Here is a 6,932-nt window from a genome sequence, read left to right as displayed (position 1 = left end):
GACTTTATTTTCATTTTTTTATTGAGCATCAAAATAAAACTCATAATCTGTACTAGGGTACAACCAGGTATAAAATAACAAAACTGAACTATTTCTGTATTTTCTGTTGTATTTTGGATGCTTTTCCCATTAATTGCAAAGTATTCTCAAATGTACTAAGTGTTTTTGTTTTCCCTTATATATGTTGAAGAATAATCTTAACCCTTTTGCATGACCTTTTTCCGTTTTGTGTAGTAGTACCAGTAAGTCTGCCAAAATGCAAATTACATATTTTCTACTAAATTGAAAACAAAACATTTTTTATATACAAAACACTATTTCTATGCTGCCTTCTATTGTCTGCATTGTGTTTGTTGGTGAGTAAAAAATATATACACACACATGCATACACTGTAAAAACCATATGTAAATACATCTTTTTATGTGCAGTTACAATATTATAACTAGTGCACAGATTCAGCCATATCCGTTGAATTTAAGGTATAGTACTATAATGAGCTAAATAATTTGAAGTTCTTAAGTAACTGGAGGCCTCATTTGGTATCAAAGTATCTTATCTTTAGTATATACTGATTGATTCAGTAACTTTAAACTCTTTATATTGATGCTACATAATGAACTGTTGATAACTTGTTATTTTATAAATTATTTTTTAAAAAGTAAACACATCTTACCTGAGTTTCTTTTATGTTTGAATGTGCAACCCAGTTTTCTTTTTATGAAATTGGAAAATGTCGATTAGCAAATGCTTAGCACTGCTTCGAACCACAGTTATTTTCAGAACTGGATATATTACAGTTTATTCTCAATACTTTGCTTGTACTTATACTTCAATATGAGTACTTTGTACTCATATGAAGTGGTATAATATTTTTTAATTATTATTATTTTAATTATCAACTGCTATGACCTACTGTGTTTTGAAAATGTGGAGTTAGGTGGTTGGATTGTTAGTATATGGTTAGTTTCTTTGACAAAATACCCTACACAACTATAGCTACTGACCTCAGAGTGCCTGAATAGAGATGTGTGGTCCAAGAGGGTTTTGAGTAACTCCATTGTGTTAACTTGCAGATATTACTGACAGTAGATTGGTAAGAATTATCTGCCAAGACATAAATAATAGTAATTACATTCTGATTATCTTTAATGATGTGAAATTAGCCACTTCTAGAATCTAAAGGAGAGATTTGGAGAAGTTGAAGGCTCACGCTTAATTCAGATGTGTAGGGGCAAAATGCTGAAACATGCACCTGCATATTTTGTAAAATCTTACGCTGCTGTGTTTCGCTTTAAGCAATAGACTTTACTTTATATGCAGCAATGCAAAACCACTTTATTCAGCATCTTCCAGTCAGAAATCACTGTAGAAAAGGAATGTACAGTACTCAGGGAGTTCAAAAGAATGCACTTACAAAGGGACCAAAATCACCCTAAATTTCCTATGTTAAAATAATACTTACTTGCCTAAACTAAGTTTGAAATAATTGATAGAAGTTAAAATGACGTGTAAAATTCCTCATACTTGTATTTTGATATTCTTGTAGTAATTATGTTCTGGGTTGAAATGTGAGGATTTGGAGCTATATGGCAAGTTGGCAGATTTTTTTTTTATTAGAAATGATTTATTGATAGAGTATTTTCTTTCCATATGTTTTAACAGAAAGAGAGAACGTATGCCATCATAGCCGTAGTGGTAAGTTACTTACACCAGTAGTGGCTGGACCAAATACTGATATTCAGCCTTCTGATGCACACTAGTTTGCGGTTAAATTTAAGTCTTTTCTAGTCAAAATACAGCTTACTGAATTAGAAATCTAATTTACTTTCGTAATAGCTTAACTTAAAGCCAATGTGGCTTACACTAAAACCTCAGTTTCACTGTGAGACTTGTGTGTACATTACCCTGCATGGGTGCAGAGATAAAATGACTCCAATAGGTGCTGGCTGTATGTAAGTAAAAAGGTTCTACTGTATATATAGTTCATGGAATATTGAGGCACAAGAAAAAAACAAGTTTTTTTAATTGTTTTTTATTCTTTTTGTCACCAGCTCATTTCTCAGTAAGTTTATGGGACAGCAAAAACTAATCCTGCTTGAGTAGGCTTTCATGGGCATGTTACGTGTAATATGGAGTACTTAACTTTTATCTAGGGCCAGTCTGGGGAATGGATGTGGTTCTGGATATCTGATCTTCCATGATTCAGGTGTAGTAAAGAGACATGGCCAAGACTTTCTTAAAAATAATGGTAAGGATGGCAGTGTCTCAAGTTACGTTTTCAAGTCTGCATTTAAGCACCTTCTGATTCTGTGCACTAAGCAGCTGTCACTAAAGCAATTGGTGAGTATTGACACTTGAAACATGAAGAACCAGATCATTTTTAGGTGCTCTGTTTTTAAGTTCATATTTATCTTAAGGTGCCCAGTTCTGAAAGATCTTGGTCAGGATTGTAATAGTAATTATTCTGTGAAATTCTAACTTGAACTGTTGGTTTCAGCTTCCCTGAAGTTGTGTCTCCATTGTGAAGCTGGCTGTAACCTTTCGAGCATTAGGAATGATTGGAATTTGCTTGGGTTCAGAACAGTGTGTGGCAGGGGTGGGTGTATGCGAGAATGTTTTGTTAATTTACATTTCTACCGTGCTTTTATTGTTTCAAACATGAAATATAAAATTAGCTCACATTCTCTTTTCCATTGCAGTGGAACTTTTGAGGCAGTTATTTCTGTTACTTTATATATCAGAGGGATATTTTCTTTTTTTATTTTTAATTGAAAGTTTCTGTTTGTGTTTGCTTTTAGTATTTAGCTCCAGATTATTTAGTGTTTAAATAAAAAAAAAAACCAAGCTGGCTAATAAGAATTGCCTGTTACTCTCAAATTTTGAGCATTATGGTCAGATTAAGATGGGTTTTAAAAACATTTAAATGCCTCTCATTTGTCAAGGAAAAGGTAAGTTACGATCTTTGATTTTTAAGTTTGGAGTTTCTTCTTCTATTCCCATCCCAACCATAATGGAATACCAGCAAATCTAATCTCACCCACATATTTAAAATTGAAGCATGACCTGCTTTTAAACAGCAAATGTACTTGCCTTTTCTTAAAAAGGTGGACATAGTGAGTTACAGTCTAGGGGTTTTTTTTCCACATTTATACTAAAAAATGTATGAGCTTCATGTCTTAATTTAGAAACTAGCTCCAGGAAGAAATTTTGTTTTCAAATGAGACAGCATGGACAAAAAGCATAGTGCTCCTGTAAAGGGGTTGGACACTGTCAGTTCCCATTCCACATGCTGCTGTATCTGGTTTTAGGGGACAGATAATTTTTTTCAAAGTACTGCCTAAGGAAAAAATAGCTCATTTTTCCCCACTAAGTCTTGGTAGTAGTTTCATAGTGGGAGGTATTAGGTGGCAAAAAAACCTTTTGAAATTTTTTCCTCATTGATTCATCTGGAGTAAGGCAGTAGTTGATTTACAAAGGCTCTGCTATTTCAGAAAGCACTGCTAGCAAGAGGGGCTAGTGGCAGCATATGAGCTACCTGGCAAGCTGCTTTTATGTTAATTTGTTTTGAAAAGTATGTATACCCTACTTTCTGCAGTATTATAGCAGTCCTAACGAGCTCTAAGGGTTTGTGACTTTAATATTTCTCTGGTTTCTGAGATTTGCAGCCATTTTTTCTTGATGACCTCCTGCCTTACAAACGCAAGTGCTGCGTTTTTTCATGCTGATAACATGGTAACTACTTGCATCAGGGATGAAGCTTCACTTGACACTCAGGAAGTAAAGGATAAAATTCAGCAGGTACAAATTCACATAGATTTAAAAAGAAAAATACTGCTTAACTCATTATGTCCATTTTTTTTGCAAAAGCAGGGTAAGCATTATGGGGAGATGCTAACAACTAAAAATAAACTTCAAGCTTGTGCCAGCATTTATATGACAAAGCCTTCTTAGAAATAGTCGCATTTGTAGAGGTATTTTGCCTTTTTAATATGTTTTTCCTTACAAATAAAAAAAAAAGTAGTGAATTGGGCCCCTGATTCTTTTAACACTTCAAATGCGTACTTCACACATGTGAACAGTCCAATATAAAGAAAACAGAAAACTGTAAGGTACTTGAAAGAAAACATAAAAGCGCAAATGTTATTAAACCTGTGCTTAAGTGTTTATAGGGTTGGGGTCATCAAAGAGAACATCCGTCCTCCTCTCCTTCCATTAATAAAAATATACCTGGTGAAGTTACTTGAATAAGCGTGGCCCATCATATGTGGCAGGGCTCACTGAAGAAGAGTGGGAAAGAACATAACTGGAAAGCATGTGTAATCTATTTAAAACAAAGATTGCCAGTGTCCTGTTGCTAACACTTTGGGATTTTAATGTTCGTAGAACAATCTAAAGCTGCTTAAAATAAATACTAATGACTACTTTTGCATCTGTATTCTGTTTTTGAAAGTTGGTGAGTAACTTTAAAATTTCCATTCGTGTGGGTAAACTTCATAAAACATAGTTGTATGTGGCAGGTGGCAGAAAAACTGATTTGTTTTGAGCACAGCTTTCCTGGATTTCCTTCTATTAATCCTTTTTCGCTTCACAAATTTCAATTAATTCTTATATAGTCTTTTAAAAATAACTTTCAAATACCAATTTCAAATACCTTTGGATAAATATTAAGTTGGTAGGTAGGGGAAAACCACTTCTATTTGCAGATGGTAGTTTTTATTTATGGCTCTGGTAGAAAACCTTATTGTAAGTCTAGAAAATACAGTGTTATGTAGGACTGTAAAGTTAGCTATACTTAGGGGGCTTTTATTACCTCAGTGGGACCTACCTAACTTCTATGTCAGTTCCAGGAACAGGTGAAGGGAAGAGTGAGCTATGTTTTTATTGTAAATATTTTTCCCTATATATTGTTATTTTTGTAGATCTTTTTAAAATAAATTATTATATGCTGGAGATTGCAATTCCACTCTAATATCCCACTTGATTCCAGTGTACAATATCAGATTGTTTGTATTGAAAAGAATGTATTTGATAAGTTAATAGGAAAAGTTATTTTCAAATTGTGCTGTGTTTGTGTCTAGCAATTGAAATACTTTTCCTATAGAAAATTAAAATTATATATGTATGACCTCATATGTACATTTGGGTTAATAGTCTAATGATTACGCCAGGGCTGCTATAAACTTCTCTGAATAATGTAAGAATTGCCTCTTTTTAACTGTTTTAAAGCCTTTTTTTCTTTTTTTTGGCAGAAAGTAATTTTCCCTAGCTATGGATACAGTATGCTCAGACTTGCATATGCGCTCTGTTCGGGTTTTAAAAGGAGAAGTGTATAAAATGTGTATAAAGAACAGTGTAAATAAAATATTTTTAATCTTTAAACGCTCTTGTGTAAACTTTGTAATACTGAAAGTGTAGTGGACCGGGGTTACTTTCTACAGGACTTCAGAGTTTATTCGGTTAAGCACCTCTTCATAAATGTTGTATTCATAAATGTTGTATTCATAACATTGTCTTAAAGTTATCCCAAGAAGAAAAGTTGGATGTCCTTATATAGTAATAAGCTCGTATCTTTAGCGGTGTTTTACAGTCTTCCCAAGTTTAATTGCTATAGTGCATTCATGTGTAAAACAGGAGGTTATGATCTTATTTTCTCAAGCAGTCGGATGAAAGCCTTCCTTGTCAGTCCCTTGCCACACTTTTCCTTTTCTTTGCCACTATTTTTCAGCAGCTCACTTGCTGTCAGATCAAAGCCCCTGGTTTAAAAATCTACTATTAAGAATGTTTGAAAATAAATGTGGTATCTCTCTTTTTAATATTGAGTTCTAAAATAGCATTTTAATTTTATTTTAATACTTTGAATTACTTAAAACTTTATTTGCATGCAGTAACTTCCCCCCCCTCCCCCTCCCCCCCCCCCCCCCCCCCCTTTGGTAACTTGACTTCATCCTACACTAGGTAGTACTGTTTAATGGGAGAATGCTGTAGATGTATTTGTGCTGATCCCAGTGGTATGCGTCATGGGAGGAAGGGCCTCTTTTAATTGTCATGTGTCCCCATTTTTTGGTTCAAAAGGAGACCAAATGTATTAGACTGATACAGTGGAAGAGAAGATGACAGCAATCTTTTCACACTGTAAATGTTATTTACAATTATTTTTGTTCACCTCTTTAATTTCCCTTCTCTGTGAGCCAGGTTGTATTTTTGGCATTATCTTTCTTCCACAGTGCTACAATGGCCAACTTGACTTGTTAGCTCCTCTGTAGTTGATTAGTAATCTCCAATAATAGTGCCATTATTTCACTAAGGAGAGTTCTCACATTTTAACTGGTTCATAGTTGCTCCTACCAAATTCTTCACTTCTTTGGAATATGTGGCCTTATTTTTTGGGAGTAGTTCAGTCATCTGTCTTCTGTTTTGTGTGATATTAAATTAATGTTACTTTGGCAAAGGGTTTTTTCAGTTAATTCCTTCCAGATTCTTTGATATAAGTTATCCACCCTTGTTGACTTGAAATTCTTAATTTCAGCAGATGTTCCCTGTTTGTTATGGATTGGGGCTTGGGGGTTTTGTGTTTGGCTTTTTTTTCTTTTCTGATTCCATCAGCTTCATAATATAGAAAGGAAAACTGTTGCTTTGGGTGTTTCACAGATTATGTATTACATCTGTACCTTTTGAGTTCATAACGTACTTGTGGACATGTGATCCTCCACCCAGCCTTAAGCCTATCAAGTCTTGCTGATGTTTCAATGTCATCTTTTAATCAGAGTGCCTTCTTGTCCAAGGCAGCTTTCTTGGCATGTGCAAAAATTTTCGTTCTTTCAAGGGAGAAAGTAGGGAATATGTGTAAGGACAGCTTTAATCTCTTGTTTTCATTAACACTTTCCACTTTTACATTTGATGCTTTAGGTGCACAGACAGGTGCTTTAGGCGA

The sequence above is a fragment of the Gavia stellata genome, chromosome 1, assembly GCF_030936135.1.
Source record: "Gavia stellata isolate bGavSte3 chromosome 1, bGavSte3.hap2, whole genome shotgun sequence".
In the NCBI taxonomy this organism is placed as follows: Eukaryota; Metazoa; Chordata; class Aves; order Gaviiformes; family Gaviidae; genus Gavia; species Gavia stellata.
This window is presented reverse-complemented; position numbering follows the sequence as displayed.